The sequence below is a fragment of the Egretta garzetta genome, unplaced genomic scaffold (genome assembly GCF_000687185.1).
Source record: "Egretta garzetta isolate BGI_Z169 unplaced genomic scaffold, ASM68718v1 scaffold400, whole genome shotgun sequence".
Lineage (NCBI taxonomy): Eukaryota > Metazoa > Chordata > Aves > Pelecaniformes > Ardeidae > Egretta > Egretta garzetta.
The window spans coordinates 910,388-932,952 of NW_009258371.1; positions in this window are offsets into that span (position 1 = coordinate 910,388).

Consider the following 22,565-nt stretch of genomic DNA (forward strand, 5'->3'; position numbering starts at 1 on the left):
TAAATAAATAAATAAATAAATGTTAAGTAAACCAAAACAAAAAACCCAAACCGAACCAAAGCCCTGCTGTTTGATATGAACCTGTGTCAAGGCATGGGAGAAACTGGTAAAAGTGTTGTTCTTAAACATATATGAGTTCAGTGACAGGGGTCCATACTGTGAGATGGGAATATGAAATTACATTTTTGAAGACATTTTTAAACATAATTTCTTTAAAACAGAGTTGAAAAGCCTTTAAGCCAGAGTTATATAAGGAAGTTCCTTTGTTTATTGAATATGGACTTAACTATCCTTTTTTAAGCACATAGTAGGTAGTAGCTGAAAACTGTCTTTAAAACAGACAATCAAACAAACAAACAAGCAAACAAAAAACCCCAATCACTTTCACTAAAATGTGTGCATGAAGTTTTACCCAGAAGAAATTTAAAAAGTAAAGCACAGTGATTTCCTGCATTCATTAGCAGTCCACACTGATGGGAAGAGCAAGAGCCCTGAGGTCTTGCAGGAATCTATGTTTACAATGTAGATCTGTGCAGCACTACTGCCAAATCATTAAGCCACCTTCAAACAGAAGTTCTAGCTGAGACAGGTGTTAGCACAGTGGGTATTGAGGAGAATAGAGGGAGTGTTGGATGCTGTAAAAGACAAATACTTTACAACTCAAATTATGAGCGGACTACTACAGACCTCCCTACAGCTGAGCAAAGCTGATGCCAGCCATTGATTTAATGCTTGCACACACCAACCCTCGCTAATTCAAAGAAGCAAGGTCATTTTAATTCACTTTGTCTGTTTTTTCTATTAAAGCAGCAAGTGTTCCCGGAAAGTCTGAAAGAATGTTAAGTATTGTGGTTACATCTGCAACAACTGGAGGACAGACTACCTAATAACACAGATGTTACACGCAAGTCCTTTGACTTACGAAGCCATTGACATAATTACAAAATTGATTAAGTAAGGATTTGTCCATAATACAATAAGTCATGAAAATAGAGGAGTTCTTTCGTCTTTTTGTGAGCTAAAATCCTAGTCTTTAGAATTAAAGATCCTTCTGTTTGTCATTCTGTTAGACATTTTCTTAAGAATATCTGTGGATAAAGTTGATTTTCAAAAAGGGAGTGACTAATAGTACTGACAGGACTCAGGTTTCACTGTGCTTTCCTGTCCAAAGTATTTCTATTCTTACTAAAGCCCCCATCTTCCCCTACAGATATGAGATAGCAATCCATTGACCTGTGGTGTCTATATGTACCTAAAGTACTACCTGGGAGTGCGAATAGGACTAAATGGAGGGAAACTTTTAAAACAATTGGACTGTGTGCTGAATCCAAAATTTTCATTTTCCTATTTCTATGGCATGAAGTCATCAGCAAGGGGAGAAGCAGCACACCATAAGTTCAGGTTTCTAAAATGTGACACAGTCCTAAAAGGCAACATTATGGGGATTAATCATGCACTGGTAGGATGATGGAGTATATGACATAAGACCACTTTTTCTCTCTCAAATATCTACAATACATGTACTGATCTTCTCCAGATGTGTTTAGTTACATTGTATTATGCCCCAAAATGGGTAGATTTGTCAGCTGAGCTGGGCTTGTATCCGCATAAAGATCAAAGAAGGTTACAAAACTAATTTATTTTTGGAAACCACATAGAATTTTAACACTGAATTATTGAAAGGCTAAAAAGGAAAGACTAATTCAGTAGACTTCTTTACCTCTTGATTCCTTGTCTAGGACTTTATCTTTAGAAAACATATGAAGAAAGGCAGTACGCATGTTAAACAGGAGCAATGGTATTTGGAGTGAATTGTTACAGTATTTCCTGGGCCAGATCCTTCTCTTCTTTACACAAATTTATTATGCCAATATCCACAGATAAATAGAAATCCAGTTCATTGCATGGTTGTAAATGGTTAGCAGGAACTGGATCATGGAGCAAGGAATGTAAGACTGCCTTCAACAGCAGCAATATGGAAGTGCACAGATACCAATCATGTCAGGCTTTGGATTCAGTGCCACAAGTGCACTTAACATTCCTCTTCCTCCAGGCTTGGGAGCACAATGGTTCATGTTGTTTCTAGATCCATGCATATCCTTTAGTTTTATACTGTATTTGCAAGTCTACAATGTTGTTGGGGATTTTTTTTGCAGCATGTGGATGAAACACAGTTAGGACCTGTTCCAGAGAATTTTCATCTTGCAGAGGAGAGCAGCTCCCCTGTAGAGTAGGTAGAGGGATATTACCTGAAATGTTAGAGAAGAGGACAAAAGACACATTCCATGAAAATATAACAACAACCCTTGCTTCTATAACAATATAGAGAAAAAAGAACTGTCAAAAAGATCCATCAGCCTAATTCAGGAACTTGCTTATTTTGGCTGGCAGCAGAACACTAACGTAAGTTTTTTAGCTCCATGTTTGTATTATGTGAGTATGAAAACCATATCCCTGTAGAAAGGGGAATGAAGACTTTTTGTAAGATATTTGTTATTGTTCAAGCTGGAAAAGTTTTATATGATTAGTCTGGCAGATTGTAATACACAGACTGCTTCTGACATATTAAGGAAGACCAAGAACAGTAGTTAACATGACAACACCAGGCAAAATTAATGTTGCATGTGGAAAAACATTTAAGTTTTAAAGAGGGAGCTCAGAAGTGTAGCCCATAAAGGCAGTTGTGGAAAGAGCCTAATAAAGTCATCTGATTACAAGACTCTCTCAGATGCTGTAATTGCTAATAATTGCTAGTGGCTGATCACACTCGTTAAAAAGATTGTTAAGACAGAGCTAAACTTAACTCTTCTCAAGGAAGGAGGTGTATGGAAACTTCCTCCCCTAAAACCAACTCTGCTCCCCAAACTAATGTATGAAACCTGAATTTTTGATACCATGGACTCACATAGACTCAGAAATTGCTACAAGGGAAATTCTGCATCAGAATTTTGATGGAAGCACCTGTAAACTTCAACAACCACTCTGTCATAGGAAATTCAATATCAAATTACCAATGATTTCATCAATTTTTAAACAAAACAGAAAGACCTGTATGAAACTATCTGCAGATAATAGACATCTGATATTAACCTACAGCACATTTATAGAAAAGATTTCTCACAGTCTGCCTTTTGCCTACCACAAACTTTTTAGTTTCTGTCTTGTAAAGCCAATGGTCTGGCTGTCCTTATATTTCTGCAGTCAAACACACTTAGGCTTCAGTCTTGACAGTATGCCAGTATAGTGTAAATAATTGAATATAAGAATGATAAATGGTGGAAGCTGAAATATGTCAGTGAAAAATGTCAAGCCAGTTTACCCTTTTTTCTACATTATTTTTCATAAAAAATTACTGGAATCACCTATCTTCACCACTACAAGCCATATCTTTGAGAGTTTGATACAAACCACATACAATTCAAATACAGCTAGGAAACACACTGTCCAGATACTCAATGAACTGCAGTTAGACTACAGATAATAAATCCTTTATTTCTTCTTGAAAAATTAGAATAGAATAGAATAGAATAGAATAGATCAGATCTACAAGTTTGTTTCCCACTTTGTATTTATGGAGGTGGTCATGCCTGAGTTCACCTTCGTCCTTATTGGAATTCATTCAGTATTTTCCAACCCACTCATTTTCCACTATCCTTTCAAATTTCAGCATACTTGAAACCCTTTCCTGCTTAGCATTACCTTCAGATTTAGGAATTGTATTCTTTACCATTCAGCTTGCTGATGAAAATACCAAGTATTATAAGACACATGGAAGAGCAAATTTGCTTTTTGACATCCAACCATCAATTTTGATTCTCCTGTATTATCTTTTTCAGCATGTTTTACAGTTGTTTCACAGAGGCCATATTTTTCTTTCTTGCCTACAAGGCATATGACACAGTGTCAGAATGATTACAAAACAATAAAGACATGTGGCATCTGCTGCTTCTATTTAGTCTAGAAGGGCTGACAGTTTGTCATACACTTAATTCAGTTTTATTCCACCATGTTTGCTTTTAAGTAATTCTCAGTTACTATTCATTGCCTGTTGTTTTCTAATTATTTATAAATAGTTCAAAATTTTGCTCCAACTTTTTTCTAGAAACAAAAGTTAGGCAGAACCTGCTGTAACAGCAGTGCTGTTCTTTGTGAGAAAGAAGCCAGCTAGCCATTCCAAGACTACTTCAGCTAATTCTTTAAGAAACTTATGAAGAAGTTCCTAGACCCAGCCATTATGAAAATTTCTCTAACTATTCTAGACACTATTCACCATCACTACTGGTAACACGTGTAAGCCTCCTGATGATATTTGAAAGTTTTAGCCTATAAATAATAGGGTTATATTAGTAGTACCAAGACACGGGATCTGAGTCTTATCAACTACACAGGCACTAAGGATTTGTTGGATGTTGTCTGAACTTGTCTTGAACTGCAGGTAGTTCTCTTTTAATTTGTTTAGCTGTAACGACAACTGCTACAGACATGTGACTACTATATATTTTGGTGATGTCACACTTTCTGTTATTCATATATCTTTAGGATTCCAAAAGCTATAGACATGTAGAAAAATTGGGGTTTAATTGTGTTAAAAATACCACAAAACCCCGCTTGTGCACAGAGCAAGAACCCCTTCCACCCACATCAATATTTGCTTATGAGTTAAAAATACTGATGACTCTAACACCTCACTGCTTCAAACCTCTGTCACTAACATAAGGACCACATAGGCAGTAAAAAAGTGAGTATGTTATGCTACACTCACTAGGAAGGATGTGTTAGCAGTTGTAACTATTCTTATTGACATTTCTTCTGCAACAGTATTCTTGATTTTTTTTGTAAGTAACACACCTGTGAAAGCAGTAATTATTTGATTAGACTGTTATGATTTCATTTTGGATAACAATACATTTTTGGCTTTGTGTAAAGTGTGTTTCTTAGGCCCACAAACTGAAAAAATTGCCATCCAAACAATCAGTGGAGAATACAGGTAACAAGATTTATTTTTAAATTGTTGAGAAATTGAATATTTGTGGTATGTTTGTGAGAAGGCTTCTGCAAAAGCCTTTTTTTTGAGCATTAGGCTATGGTAATCAAAGACCAAGAATGCCAGTATAATATATGTGTTCATACGGTCCTTCTTTATTCATTAACATATTAAAACCTTCCCAGTTCTTTTGTTTCTATGAATATATGTATAGAATAGTTTCTCATTAGTAAGATTAATCACAGATATTTCATTTTATATGTTGGCATTTCTGATTTTATCCTTACATGTTAATGCTCCTGGTTGATATAACTGTACTGGAAGTATCACTATGCTGACAGAAGCAGATTTTGGACAGCAGAAATGGATTAATATCACTTCATAAATATCTGATAGGTCATACAAGAAATAAAGAATAGCTTAGGACAGGCTGTGATCTATTTAAGAAACCTTGCTTATATCCTCAAGATTTAGAATTCTCTGTTTTACGTGTTAATGTTAAATACTACAAAAAGTAGTACTTCATCAGTAGCAACTTGTAAAGAGCTAATCATCTTCTAGTGTAACTTGTAACTTTATCTCCAACTTGAAGGTGTTTTCTCCTTTCCTCTGCACTTTGTTGCAGCAATAGACAATAAAGAGAGAAAATATTTCTGCACTAGTACATTCTGTCATTCAGTGTTTACAAATGCTATTTCTTACTGGCTGCTAGATTGGCAACATGGCACTGCCAGGATAGAGAGGATCACAGCAATGAGATCAAGTAATATAATTATCCCTTTCATCTCAATAAAACTCCTGTGAAATACAGAATCTGGTTCTCATTTCATAGGCTTCCACCAATTTTGTCAGAAACATGCATTACTTGTAAACTAGAGTGTTCTGGAAAACACTATCCTGGTTAGGGTGGAAATCTATTTAAAAAATCTCTAATTCCACTCTAAAACAAAGCAGTTCTAACAGATTGTGCACTAGTGACTTAGCCAGTATAATTACAGACTGTCTTCCCCACGGCCTTTGTTTCTTTGTCACACTTAGTATTTTAAATACAGGTTTTTTTCATGGTTTTATTTAACTCCTGTGGAATATTATTGTGCTCATACAGATAAATAGTAACATAATTATCCAGAGCTTTGTAATAAAATCAATAAAAACATTGGAAAAAAGAGAAAACGGTAGAGGGAATAATGCTATCATTTAACTAGCAAGGCCCAAACCACACAAATGAGAATAGTTAATATTCTGAAATGTCCTTTAAAAATGTTTATTGTTCCCACGTGTTCGTGAATAAATATGCCAGTTCCTTCAAATGTTAATATAAGCCTTGCTGGTTTAGACTAGAGTCTACTGATTTTAATTTACAGGTATGATTAGGATTATGGAAGACAAATACTTGTTTGATGTTACTTTCTTAAATAGTCCCATTAGCTTTAAGGAGAATATTGCATGTAATAAAATTAATACTTTTACCTGCAGATTAGAGCAATTTTTCTTTTTTTTTTTTTTTTAATAGATAAGAACAGACCTTTTATAGTGTTTCAATTTCTTTTAAGACAAGGCATAGAGGAAAGGGGGACAAAGCATATCTCTTCGATAACAAAGTCTATTTGCAAAAAAATACTTACAGAGCCTTCACAGATTCTTGTTTTCAGAGATTTTCAGTATACTTGGGTATCTTTAACTAAATCCAAGACAAGCACACTATGAAGGAAGAGCAAGGCACAGAAGACAGCTACAGTATCTGTTCATCCATAATGCAGAATGGAAAGTACCCATTTTACTCAGAGGTGTTCTGTTTAACACAATGCATTCAGTGCTGGGTGTACTGAAAATCTTCTTTTGTGTGTGTGTGTGTATGTCTGTGTGTAAATACATTTAACACTCTGCCTACAGCAGCTTTAAGTCTCATTTAACTATGGCCAAAATGCACCCATACTACTCCAATGCTACAAACATGTCAGAATTTAAAATTTCCTTTCCCTTCCTTCTGTTCCCATTTGGTTCCTTCAGTCACATAGAACTAAGACATAGAGAAAAGAATTTCAGAAAGAGGAAATAGGTGGTTTGGTCTATTTCAGTCTCATGAGTGCAATCTGTTTTTTTTCTCCTGTTCAGTGTAAGTCCCTTCTTTCTGAATATCAGCAAGTATTTTATTCTCACTATACTAAAAGTATTTACGGTGTATAGTTTTAGCACACTAATTTACTTTCCCCTGTCAGTGTCTTGAAAGCCCAGGTGTAAGAAATCAGGCAAAGAAAGGAAGAGACCAGCATGGCTGAGACGAGAGATGCTGGTCAAACCAAAGAGGGAAGTACACAGGCAGTAGAAGGCGGGACAGGTATCCTGGGAAGAGTGTAAGGACACTGTGCAGTTGTGTAGGGATGGGGTCAGGAAGGCCAAGGCGTGGCTGGGCAAGGGATGCAAAGGATAACAAGAAGGGCTTCTATAGGTATGTCAGCCAGAAAAGGATGGTTAAAGAAAGCATACCCCCACTGATGAGCGAGACTGGCAAACTGGTCACAGCAGGTGAGGAGAAGGCTGAGGTACTCAACAACCTTTTTGCCTCAGTCTGCACAGATAACCTCTCTCCTCACCCCTCCTGAGTTGATGGAGCACAAGAATGAGACCAGCGGGATAAAGTCCGTCCCACTGTAGGGGAAGATCACATTCATGATCACCTAAATGGGTAGAAAGGAGAACCCTGGGAACTACCGACCTGTCAGCCTCAACTCTGTGCCTGGGAAGGTTATGGAATAGATCCTCCTAGAAGCTATCCTAAGGCACATGGAGGACAAGGAGGTGATTTGAAACAGCCAGCATGGCTTCACCAAGAACAAGTCCTGCCTGACAAACCTAGTGGCTTTCTATGATGGAGTGACAAGAACAGTGGACAAGGGAAGATATCTATCTGGCATTCTGTAAAGCCTTTGACAAAGTCCCAAACAACATCTTTCTCTCTAAATTGGGGAAATATGGATTTGATGCGTGGACTGTTCAGTGCATAAGGAGTTGGTTGGATGGTCGCATCCAGGGTGTAGTTGTCAATAGCTCAATGTCCAGAAGGAGATCAGTGACAAGTGGTTGTCCCTCAGGGGTCCATACGAGGACCAGTGCTGAGTAATATCTTCATCAATGACATAGACAGTGAGATCGAGTGAAAGTCTCAGCAAGTTTGCAGATGACACCAAGCTGACTGGTGCAGCTGACACGCCAGAAGGATGGGATGTCATCCAAAGAGACCTGGACAGGCTGGAGAGGTGGGCCTGTGTGAACCTCATGAGGTTCAACAAGGCCAAGTGCAAGGTCCTGCACCTGGGTCAGGGAAAACCCTGGTATCAATACAGGCTGGGGGAAGAAAGGATCAAGAGCAGCCCTGACGAGATGTGGGGGTGCTGGTGGATGAAAACCTGGACATAAGCCAGCAATGTGCGCTGCCAGCCTAGAAGGCCAACCGTACTCTGGGCTGAATCAGGAGAAGCGTGGCCAGCAGGTCGAGGGAGGTGATTCTGCCCCTCTACTGTGCTCTGGTGAGACCTCACCTGGAGCACTGTGCCCAGCTCTGGAGCCCTCAGCACAAGAAGGACATGGAAGTGTTGGAGCGGGTCCAGAGGAGGGCCACAAAAATGATCCGAGGGCTGGAGCCCCTCTCCTGTGAGGACAGGCTGAGAGAGTTGGGCTTGTTCAGCCTGGAGAAGAGAAGTCTGAGGGGAGACATTATTGTGGCCTTTCAGTACTTAAAGGGGGACTATACAAAAGATGGGGACCACCTTTTTAGCAAGGCCTGCTGTGATAGGACAAAGGATAATGGTTTTAAACTAAAACAGGGTAAATTTAAACTGGATATAAGGAAGAATTTTTTTTTTAATGAGGGTGGTGAAACACTGGAATGGGTTGCCTAGAGAGGTGGAGGAGGCCCCATCCCTGGAAACATTCAAGACCAGTTTGGATGGGGTTGAGCAACCCGACCTAGTAAAAGGTGTCCTTGCTCATTGCAGAGGGGTTGAACTAGATGACCTTTAGGGGTCCCTCCCAACCCAAGGCATTCTATGATTCTTTGTTTCTACCTTCTCTACTGAAATCCTATATACATTTGAATGTAAAGTACACTGATTAATATATTTTTTTTAAAAAAATATGTTTCGTCATTCCATGCATATGTATCTATCTATCTATCTATATATATCTGCTCTGCCATAGGCATCACTCCATAGAAGCTCTGTATTTTACAATAAGGTTTTGAAATTAATCAGGGAATATATTCAGACTGGTGGTTTATCTTTTGTTTGGGTGAATGAGAAACAGACAATTAGCATTGAAAGATAGTTACCTTATGTAGAAAATTATTGATCTGACACTCCTAAATTTTAGGGTCATGCATCATATTTAAAATGAAAGGTTTTGTCCAAGACCTACAAGCAATCAATTAATGTAAATTACCTACAATACATTAGTAGTATAAACTTTCCAAGGGAACATATTTACTTAGGTTATTTTCCCAGAAGAAAAGAAGTTTTTTGTGCTTATATGAAATCAAAGAGATAGAAAGCAAGAGATAAATAAAGATTAAAAGTAACAGACATTTAGACATTAGGAAAAATTTTTTTCACAGAAAGGGTTGTCAGGCTCTGGAATGGGCTGCCCAGGGAGGTGGTCGAGTCCTCATCCCTGGAGGTATTTAAAAGAAGTGTAGATGAGGTGCTTAGGGACATGGTTTAGTGGTGGAATGGCAGTGCTAGGTTAACGGTTGGACTTGATGATCTTAAAGGTTTTTTCCAACCTAAACGATTCTATGATTCTAATGTAAACCTTCTAGAAAACGGTCATCCTCCAAATGAAAAGTTGTTTATTATATATATAATTACACAGACTTATCCATAATTTATTGTTGGTCTTTTTTTGTGACACTGTTTGCCTCACAGTCATTACTGGATTCAAAATTTTTGATGATACTTTGTGGTAAAGAATCATGTTTTCCATTTCACAGAAGGAAACATGAAATGACAAAATTAACTAGACCTACTAGATTTTCAGAAGGATTTTAATTTAGTTTTTACTTTGACATTTTAAACATTTTTTCCAGTGACTAGACCATATTAAATATTTAAACACTAAATATAAGAAAGACTGAAACCCAGGACTCTCTCCTTCTTTTGCCTGTAGGTGAAACTTGTCTTAGTCAAAAGGATGTCCAATTCATGAGCCTTGATGAGGTTTACAGAGGAAATAAGCACTGAGTTGTCCAACTCTAGCAAGATGCATTTGGGACAAGCAAAGAAGTTGAACTCCAGAAACTGAAAGGTTGGAAATGGACTCTACCAATTCTCAAGTGGTGTACATAGAGCCCTTCTTCCTGATGGAAAATCTAGAATCTATTGGAAAAAAGATAGGAATAATTCAAATAATAGAACTTCTGAACATTTAATCTACTACCCATCTGTTTATTTAATTTACAGTTTATAGATGAGTTTATTACTCCAGTACATTTTCATTTTTTTATGATTAATTGCAAACAATATTTATGTTTTTACATTTTTCCTCATCATCCAAGAATCTTTACAATGTTAACCTCTTACAACAGTTGTACTTTATTCATATCAAGAAAAATTATTCATGTCTTAATCCTGCAAATGTAAATTAACTATATTCAAATGACAAGTAATTGCTGCTAGTAAACTTTGATCAAGAATCAGCAACCGCTAGTAATCTGTCTCATGAAATGGATAAGGAAATGTTCTCTGTTGTTATTTCAGTTAAACGTGTTACAGTTTATGCACAATATTGTCCACATGAAAATAAAACATAGCTGTCTGGAATCTGAGAATATTTATAGCATATTATTAATAATTAACCTAATGTCAAACAAGTAGAGCATGATGGCAAAGTACTGATGAGAAGCTGCAGGTTGTAATAAGTATTTAGGGCACCTAGCCATGAACACAGAGGTTTAGAGTTCTGTCTGTGCTCTGGAATCCTACTGCAAGTTACTTACCCACCCAGACATATATATGTATCATTTTATTTAGCCTGGAAAGTCAAAAGCAACTAGGTGTGGTACTAGTCACATTATGATCTGAGCGCTGCTTGCTACAGAGGCAGATGTGTGTTCAGTAGATCAGTTCAAGTACTCCATGAAACAATCATACCTCATTCCTTGCATGAGAAACACAGTATCTTCATGTTTTTGCTTCCACTCTAAGGCCCTATAGAGGTACCATGCAGAAATACATGCCTATAGTTGTCTCCCTATTGTCTGTAATCACCTTTATTTCAAGAGAGACTAGGTTGGATTTCGTATCAAAAAAACCCCAAACTGATGCTGATATAAATTGAACATGATTTAAATGTTAAAATCAAAATTCCCAAATAAATGACTGCACAACATTCAAGTTTATTAAAAATCATTAACATTTAAAAAAACCCCACCTATAATAACTGGAAACATTTTTAAATAGTTTTGAAATCAGCAGAAATAAAGTTTATTTTATCACCATGCTGAGGAAGATTTTATTAAAACTTAATCCTGTTTTTGGATAATCTAATTAAAGACTGATAGCAGTAAACCTATGAATTTCAGACCCTTGCTTATACCACATTAAGATGCATATTTTTTCCCCTGAGAAATTATAAATGCATTTGTAGTTCAATTTAAGTTGTATTTCCTTTTTTGTGATGATACAGGGAGAAGGAGAAGGGGAAAAAAGTCACAGTTAAATGTTCCATTTATAAAAAGGTAGGTGAAATAAGTGTGTTGAAAAAGAATAAAAAATTGTGTCAGTTTCTGAGAAAACACATTGATGTGTTTTTTATATACAGTACTTCCTACTTTTGTTCCAAGAGTTGCACAGACATTTCACTAATCAATACTGAAGTATTGATCTAAATGATAATATGAGCTCCCATCAATAAGAGGAGTATATTATGGACCCTATATTTCTGTAAGCATCGGGGTTTGTTTTGATTTTTTTTTGTTGTGGCATCATAAAATGTGGAGTCAAGTATTACTACTCGTAACCCTTGTGCTCTATACTGTTACTATTAAATAAGAGGATTCTCTAAAAATAAACATTACAGAATGCAACCTAAATATGCCATCAAGAAACTGTGCCCTAGAGAAGATCTTCAAAGCTCTGTGTATAATCAAGCTCTTTGTACCAGACATTGAAGCTTCCTATTAGCATTCTTGTGCAGAAAAAGAAAGTTAACAGTTCATTCTCCTTTACATACGATAGTATTCTTCTTATGTTAACTGTTTTGTAAATGAAAGCATTTTAAAAACAATTTCCATAGTGATTTGTCAAGCATTTTTGTCAACATTGGTTGACTCATGATCCATGTGATGCACAGCCCCCATAAATAATATAAATTATGCCCCTAGCTCACTGTAATTGCACTGAAAATTGACTCTGCTGTGGCTGTATATGCTATTGCATTCATAATAGAGCAACTCACAACAATTTTATTCTAGGCAGAGCACTTAGGGGAAAAAAAAAAAAAAAAAGAGGACAGAAAAAGCATGTGGAAATGGACACGTTCAAACAGGGACTGAGTAATTCACCAGAGGCTGCAGAAGGAAATGGGACAGAATCGTGAACAGAATGCAAGTCTACTGACTCCCACTACCTCATTCTAACCACTACAAAATGATGCCTCACACTTTTGATGGATAAGACGGTGCGAGCTGTCTCAGAGAGAAATAGAACAAACTGGGATACTATTCCTTTACCCCCTATTATTTAATTAAATTTTTTTTATTCATAATGCCTCAAAACCACGAGATAAATATTTAATGAAAAGAATTCTTAAAACATACTGAAAAGTCTTTCAGGTATTGTAATGCTCCCTTGTTTGTTAACTTTCCTGAAATTGTTCTCCTGAATAGTTAAGTGAGATTTGTTATACTCAGGGGATTAGATCTGTACCTGTACAATAACTCCTAGTAGCATTATAAGGAATTACCTAATGTAATAGAATAATATATATCAAAGTCTTGAAGTCTTCAGAAAAAATGAATACTCACTAGTTTAGTTAATATTGAAGAAACGGCCACAGAAATAAATTTAGGTAGGGAAGAGGAGTAAAGGCAAAGAAAGATAGATACATGAGGAGGAAACAAAGACCTTAACCAAAACAAATGAAAAAAAAAACAAAAAACAAAGAGACTGAAAGACGACCTGATCAAGGAAGATGTATGAAAATTGATAAATAGGATGGAAATTAAGAAAAAAAACACCTGATATGAAAAATAACTTGAGAACAAGGTTAAGGTTATTTAATACATGGTCATAAACTTTTCAACCTGCTGCTGCTAAATGGCATGATACAAATTTACACCACGTTTATAGCATTTCTTAATAATACTTGCACAATGCCAATAATGTTTATATATAGCCACAACATGAGACATTTCTCAGTCCCATACTAGCAACACTTTTTAGTCATCAGCTTATTTAGAAAACGACATCAAATTGATATATGATCTGTGGTCTAGTTAGAAAACTTGATTATTGAATAAAAGATCATACAAATTTCCTCTGAAACAAGGACTAATGAGTGAAGACAAATCAATTTTGATTGAAAGGTGACCTTAAGTTATAGAGGAGTGGAAAACATATATTTCATAATATAATTCTACAGCAAACCAGCTTAATGAGTAAAAATAATCAGAAATTTTTCTATGGAGGAGTTACACAATGCTGCTGTGACTACTTAGCGCTATTTCATTCCTTTAATTCTTTTCTCCCACTATGTGTCTATGCTACTTGTTAGTAACTAACATTTACAGATCTTTCTCTCTCCTAGTAGAGACAGAGGCAAAACAGCAGGAGGGAAAACTACCCTTGAGAGCATAGTTCAACAACAACCATCATAGACAGGTAGAACTCAGACCTTGTGAACTTTGTGCCACTTAGCAGTACTATGCATAATTTCTCTTCACCTTTTGGATGGTGCACTCTGTGGCTTTAGTAGATGCAGTTAATAGGTGTGCCATTCTTAAAACAGTGGAGCTCTAAGACTCTTTGAAATTTCCTAGACAACATCTATAATACAATACTGTGAATACAGACTGACACCATATTTCTTCACTTTGTTTTCATGAAGTTTTATGAACAATAAATTTGAAAAGAAAACCCAAACCATTAAACCAGACAAATAAAAAAAAAGAAGAAAAAAAACAACCCAAACATTGCCTCCAGTACTTCTTAAGAACTTCTCAGACTGAATCCAGATCAACAAAGATAAGTTGCCTGTCATTTCTATCTGCCAGCACCAAACAGTTTTAAACACATCTGGAAGCAATAAGCATAAGATGGGAACATGTGTCCAAGTTGCCCTCAAACCCTGCCTGAGTCTTAGCAGCTCCTCTACTACTAAATAATTTTTCATCTTGACTCTGCTTTCGGTAGGGCAGCACTGGAACAGGTCCTAACAAGCTACTTTCTTGTCACCTCTGAGCTATAGCTCATTGCTTAAAATGATCTATATCCTACTCCTTTCTCTCATCCCCCTTCCCACACACAGTCTTTCAAATTACCCTAGGAAAAACCTAAAGGAAATTGAGTGGGTGCAGTACTGTCTGAGGGATACTTGAACCCTAAACCCTAAAAGAGCCTTAGCAGGACTAAATTTCCATTGCGGCTTAGAGGATTCTGTGCTAGAGTAAGGATGTCTAGAATTAAATCTCAAAGCTGCTGTTACTCCCTTACATATTGCATTATGGCTGATCCACTTGCTCTGGAGGGATGATGTCAGACACACCTTGGCAACTTTCTGGTTTGGAAGTTTCCATTTCTGCCATGAGTTTGTCTTGAAAGGAAAGAACATGTGTAGATAAAGACAGTGACACTGCAAGCATTGCCAACACTGTAAACAGGGGCAATAGGATGACATATAAACAATATATTGTAAATTTAAATTTGAAATTTTGAAAGCTAGCTTATCCACAGTGTGAGCTGTAAAAAAAGATCTTAAAGACAACAAAACTGTTGCGGTTTAACCCGGCTGGCAACTCAGCACCACTCAGCCGCTCGCTCACTCCCCCCTCCCTCAGTGGGATAAGGGAGAGAATCAGAAAGAAAATAAAAGGTTAGAGCCGAGGGCTGAGATAAAGACAGTTTAATAAGAGAAAATAATAATAATAGTAATAATGAGAATGATAACAGAATATACAGAAGCCCGTCCCGAGCCGCGATCAGTCCCCGAGCCGCGAGCAGTCTCTGAGCCGCGAGCAGTCTCCCCGCGACGCGAGCAGTCTCCCCAAGACCAACCGACTGACCGACCTAACTAACCCCCCCCCGAGCATGACGACATTCTTCTGGTACTAAATCCAAAACACAGCACTATGCTAGCTGCTATGAAGAAAATTAGCTCTATCCCAGCTGAAACCAGGACAAAAACATAACCTTAAAGCTGCACGTCTAAATGTGTTTAAATTCATACTTATTTTGCACATTTGTCTGTTTACAAAGATATGTTTATATCATTTAGATTAGCTCTAGCATGTTAAATACTGGAAGTCAGGTAAGATTAAGCTATGCAAAAACCTTTTTAATCTGCAGAAACTATACAGAGACAAAAATAATTTCTGCTTACATATGTCTTGTTTTCTCTATATTTTTCTTTATCAATCAGTATTCTAATCTTCTATGTTTGGAAGAGTTTGAAAATATATCAAATCAAAGGACAGGAATAACAGAATAAAATATTGACTGTCAAGGAGATGTAAACAAGTTAGATTTAGTTTTGTAACAGTCTCTGTTTTATGAATATCAGAGAGTGGGTCAGATGTGATTCAACCAGGCATCCGTGGACAGAAAATGGTGCAGACACACAAAATTTTTCTGTAACAGTTAGAAGGCCATGAGAGAAATCCTGAAATAGTACTATTTATTCTGAAGACTTCACAAACAGGAAGAAAGCTATTTTTCTTAAACCCCAAACTACCATTGATTCTTGTTGATGACAGATGCAGGCAGCAGAAACAGAGCCTTATATCTGCATTGCACTCTTATCCATAATTCAGTTCCAGAATGTTGGGGCACCAGAAGTCCTCCACACTCATCCAGTGACATCAGATGAAAGCCTGAGATACTGAGTAGCTTGCAAAATCAGGCTACTAAATGTCTTCATGGGTTAAGATAACAGTGAAAGCCACATGTAAAATGTGTTTGCTTATCGTGAGACCTCATTCTGTCCTCAATCTCAGTTTTTGTTTAATTCATGGGCAAACTATCTGCATTGAGTAAGTGTGTGATGAATGTCTCAAGGAGAAACAGTGTCAGTCTTCTAAGAGCCCAGGAACAACTATCTCCATGGATGTAATTCACTTCCAGGTGTCATGAGACACATTTCCAGAAACCTATTTTGGTAGCAAGCTTCTGGATGAGAATTTGAGAACACAGCTGTTGTTGGCACTGGCCCAGCTGCCTGCCCTTGCATATACTCCCATGAACCACAGGAGGCTCACAAGTATAGGTTTTGCAGCCAATGATCCACAGATCGTTGGCATTTTTGCAGCTACAAGGCACAGGGACCACATGTAGGGATACAGTAAAGGTTATCGTTATTTAGGAATACACAGGATTTTCAGACGGGTATGAGAATCTGAGCAGAATTTGCCTATTTACTTCATGCACAAATACACTTACTCCCTAGACTCACACAGAACATAGAGCTCAGACGGACTCAGATCCCCAGAACCCCTGGCTTCCTCCTGGATCTTTTCCAGAGCACTGTTGCTTAGACTTTGACCACACTCTATACGTTGATCACAAAGGAGGAGACTGAAAGCACAGATCTAACTAATAATCATATAAAATATTTTCTTCTTCTATTTGCATCTGATGCTTATGCTTAAGAACCAAGAGATTAAGTGTTGTTATCTACAGAACATATATGCCATAACCACTGACAGAGAGTCACCTATCCTTACAGCTTAGGTGAAATCTTGGTAAATGACAGGATTTATAGAGATGAAAAAACTGTTACTAACTTACTCTGGACCAATGTTGTGCCTTCATCTCTAGACTGGGAGATCATTACTATAGAGGAGCAATAAAGATGCTTGAGTCAGAAGATGATTGAAAATCAAAATACTAAATATGTTGATTAAACAAACTCTTTAAAAAAGCATTAACATGTTTGAACTCTACAGTGATGGGTCAGGGAAAACTATTGATGCACTTGATCTGCAGTTTGTTTTCATTTCAAATGTAATTTAATTACCAACAGTAATATTCTTAGAAAGAATTAATCTCAAAGTATGGGAATGTAGATGTCAATCCAACTCTAACTTTTTATTTAGAGAATCTAGAGAAAGTGCTGTTATTTCCCTGATATTTTCATAGTCTCAGTCCTGACATTTTCAGAATCTTGTTTGTTATGTTTTGTGTTACCAGCAAGAGCAGAAAAGTGTATGAAATCAGACTCACACTTAGATATTGATTAGTGTCTTAGTTATCCATCAAGGGTTTATCATGCTGACTGATGGAAAATGAGATGCAATTGCTTGATATTGATTGTAATAGTTTTGCATCAACTTGTAATACCAGAGGGATGTGGGGGTTTTGGTCAAAATAGTAAATTATGGCTTTGCCTGAACAGTATGACATGTGTTCCTCAGTTGCTGATGCAGGGTTTTAAGTACACATGTTTATATAAAGCTTTAAAATAGTATAGCAATTTTACCATATTAATACAAGTGTTTATTGGGTGATTTTCCACTCTTTTCCACATGTTTTTATTAGTATCAGACTGCATGCATTTAATTTAACACATCTACTAATAATTTTACGTAGCTCATTACAGTTTTATGTGTGTGTACACATATACTTCATATATATAGTATGTTTGCACATGCATGACTTTATATGTGCTTACAAATACTGTACATTATATACACATTGTAATTCAGTAATGCTTATGTGGATTTTCAGTCCTGTTTATTAGTTATACACATACCAGTAAATAAGTGAAAAAACAAGAAAATGCAGATTGATCAATTAATCTCCGTGCCAGAGAACTACAACACATAAAATGTAATAAAGATGTATATGCATAAAAAAGGAAGAAAGAAAAGGTTAAATAAATGTATGGTCAAAACCCCTCCCCATCCTGTCCATGCTAGACCATTTTTCAAAGTGTGCATTAAACTCTTTCTTTAGACAAAAACTCTTGCGTGTGTGTTGCAGTTAATTATTTATGACCTATGAAGAGCGAGTGATCTAAGTTACAGCATTTACAACAGTTCTACATTCTCCTGTTTTTAAAGTGTATCAAATGTTTTAAGTAATGTAAAAAGTTTTTATTCATTCTACAAGTCCTCCAGTTAGTTCCAATACCTAATATCAAAGAACCTAGCAGAATATGCTCTGCATTTCTGCAGCATGCCAACAACACTTGGGAAGGATTTATGTCAGCTGCACAACTTTATCAAGCTGAGCTGCAGGCAAGAATATTTGTGCTGACATAAATACCACAAAGATTACAATATGGTGTGACTTAAGGAAATATGTTTTCAAATTTCTTTTAAGCTTAAAATGCAAACTTTATTTAGAAATAAAGTCACACACACACAAAAAATTAATTTCAAATGTATGTATGTATGTACCTATGCACATGTGTGTCTGTATGCAGTTTACCAGGAAAGTTAGTGAACAAAATATATAAGTCTATATTGATGCTAAAATACTGACTCACAGTTTGCCTGTAGATAAGCTACAGTATGCAGACTACACAGACTTCATATACCTCCATACCCTCATCTGTAGAAATCTTACCCTCCTTATGCAGTGTTGTGAAGTTGATTAAGCACTTGTGACCTTCTGGTAAGTGTAAAAGTTGTTAAAAGCTAAATATTTATAGCTGTGAGGTACATACTTTTCCTTTAGCTAACAGAATAATATGAGAATTAAGTTAATAATGTAACAGTGAAAATATGTTTATTAAAATTCTGTTCAGGTAGATTTAAAGTGAAACAGTTTTTCTACAAGTGGAGGTGAAGTATATTTCAAAGCAGTTAGTCTGCAGTGAAGGACATAAAAAGGATTAGATATCTTAAGACCTGAAAAAGAAATAACATTTGCAACAAGCACCCTGCAAGGCAAGGACCTCTTTTTAATGAATGTGAGTGAAAAAGATATTCTTTAGATTGCTTTTCTGTAATTTTGAGCTGCATTTTGCGCTGTGCAACTCATTTGTAACTAGCCAGAACTGCTGTTTGAGGCAAAAATAGGCCAGGTATGCTACTGGTGTATTCTAATGTAGCAATGTCTATGTTCCTGTGAAATTAAGAAAATGAAGAAAAACTTCCCGATACTCTGAAATGTAACTTACGTTGATGAAAATGCAACTACCTAGTCAGTAAATATTCATAAGGAGAACAAAACAGAGCAAAGCTATGTAAAAATAAGCACTGGTATGACTTTGGAACAAAGAACTGGGTATACCAACAATAATAGTCACATTTTCCTTAACATCACTGGCAGTAGTAGTATATTTGTCTAGCTGCATGAGGCCAAATATCCAAACCAAACTGCACAACCACACGGAGATTAGTGAAGCAAGCAGAATACTATCCCTTGGTCTTTGACTACCAACATCATTACATTTTCTTTCTGAAAGACCTCAGGTGATTTTACAGGATTTTGATTGCTAACACTTTTTTTTTTTTCCCCAACTGTTACTTGGAGCATCAAGACAAACACATTTTTAAAGGCACATGGTTTAATCAAAACTAGGTGTAAAGTTTCTTGGTAAATTATAAACTAATTTGTGAGATTTATTTTTTTTTCCCACTACTCCCAATTAAAGTGTGCTTTTCAAAGTTCCAGATCACTCTATTAACCCTGCCTCTCATGGATGACGTTACCACAGGGATAATACATCAGAGGTCTATATTCTAAAGCTATTTAGTGACGTATGATTAGCCAAATCAGATCACCGTCTTGCAGTTTAAGTGAAAGAGAGATCCATCCGTTATGTCAGAGAGACAAAAATAGAAAAAGTGTGTGATTTAACCAAGAGAACTACTTCTATCTTCAGAATAGACAGAACCTGTAAATTTACAAGGGTTGCAGAACGTGATCCTGCAGCTGTTGAGTCTGTGTTCTTGGATTCAAAAGCTTATTTTGAACTGATTGAGTGAAAGCTACGTGGAGAAAGACAAAAGGGTCAATCTTACGTGAACAGCACAAATCAGACTTTTTAACACTGTTCAAACCAGGGAAAACTGTTGTCTTGCAAATATGGGTAATTTCTGTAGTAGTTCTTGAGCTATGGTCTACAAAGGAGGCTAGAGTTTGGTTCCTCAGAAATTAGTTTAGCAAATCTTTAAAAAATAATTACACCACCAGCTTTTTACAAGCTTTCTGCAAATCTACTGGCCTTACTGTCTTTTTCCACTAAGGAAAGAAGAGCCATTTCCTGTTTTTGTCATAAGTGACCAGACCTTTTGCCGTCTCCAAAACCACTAACTAATTCCTTACATCTGTCTCTTTAGCCTTATTTACTATTTTTAGCTCTATGTCACTATCTCCTTGCTTGATTTTCTCCTAGAACTCAGTATATAAAAGTCAAAAGAAATGAAAGCCTGTCTTGTTCAGAAGGTGGCCTCTCTACCACTGAGCAGAATCTGTGAGACTGCTACCTGATTCTACCTGATTCTTTTTAAGAGAGTGTACTGCTCTCAGTTTCCCCTCTGAAAGAAAGCTGTTCCTCTTAATCATACTATTATTGAGGTCAAGAGAAAGAAAAAGCATGAAAAAATACTATAAGCTAGATCATTTATATGGAAAAGTTGTAATTCAGACTACTCAAACCAGTCAGGAGGAGGAAGATGCTCCCCTGTTCCAGCTGAAAACCCTGTTCATGGAGAACATCCCTCTCTCAGTTTTGTGAACAGCACTCCCCATCACTGAAACACAGTACAGTTAATTACAGCAATGTTTAGTATAATCAATGCTCTCTGCCTGTGAACTTACATATTTTCAGAAACATAATCTCTCTTTGATCTCCATAAATTCCTTTCCAAATACGTTGCAATTTTGTATTAATTATTCTCAATTTATGCTAGCTCTTTGTCAGTACCTCACATTAATACTGCAACTTCTCCACAAACAACCTCAATATTTATTTTCAGATTTTGCAGTCATTTGTATCCAGCTTTAGGACCCCAGATTTTGTGGAGTTATTCAAATGATAGTTATTTCAAAATCCTTTCTATCAGAAAAGAATATTGGGGATGAATGAGCAGAGTTGCCAAGCTTCTGTTACATTTTGTGAGGGTACCACACTTGGAAAAATTTGCTACCAATTCTCTTGTGTGCCAGATAAACTGCATTACCAAATGGCTAGCAGCTTCTATTGAAATTGTTCTTAGATTTATGTTTCTAGAATAAGCAACTTTGTAGAGGCTGGGGAATAGACTTCAGATGAGAACAGGGTTTTTTACACACTTTTGCATATATTTTCTGAATATTTTTCAAATTAAAATGAAATATACTCTTTCTTTCTTCTGTGTTCTTGAAAAAATCCTTGTATGTTAAATACCATTTCAATCTTTTTTTCCTTTTGAGGAGAGAAGAGGAAAGGGAATATCTACCACTAAAACACCACTAAGCTGTAGCTCAAGAAAAAATTGGTTTATTTTGTTTTGTTTTATTTGTATGCAATTTGTTGAAAAATTCTAAGTGAAGTTGAGAGAAAATTGTTGAATTTGAAAATTTTATAAAAAGACATTAAATGTATAGTCTGCATAAAAAAAATATAGATATATAACCAAGAAACTTGTAAATGCCATGGTGGATGGTAGGTTGAGGAAGGATTAGAATGTGCACTTCCTGCCTAACGCTCAAATTCGACACAAAAAAAGTGAAATATTCCAGTGGTGCTCTGAAAATTTAGGTAAACAGAGGCCCTGCATGCTTTGTGATCATTAAAAATCCATTGGCATTCCTCACAAGACATAGCAAGGTTAGATCTGGAAAAAATCCAATTTAGTTAATTGCATTCTGTTCACATAACTTACTACTGCGTGTTTTGTGACTTACTACTACTCTCATGTTTTGTGACTTTTTGTTGTTATTTTGTGGGTTGATTTTTAATTTTTTTTTTTTTTTTTTTTTTAAGATTGGCTCATGCACAAAATGTATTTAAATAGCTACCATTCCATTCTCCATAGAAAGTATCTCACAGATTAATACTTTTTGGAAAGCTTTCCAACTAAACTTATTGTAGTAATGTAATATATTTCTCTTTAAGTGTGAAATGAAAAAGGTATCATATCAGCTAAGCAGAAAGACAGACAATGGGTGAGGTCATTCAATTAGTCCATAATTTCATTAACTCATCTGTGAATGTCACATTAATAAATCATACAGCCCAGATAGTTATTTCTCTCCTAATAATTTCACCTGGTGAGAGTTACCATCAGCCTTTGCCAAGAACTCACAGCTCTCCTACTCTTACAAAGGTTAAAGACACAGAGGCAGATTTACTCATTCCTCTACTGTGTTTTTATTTCTGTTTTCTGCTCATTGGCTTTCGTTCTGTCGTGGTTTAACCCCGGCAGGCAACTAAGCACCAT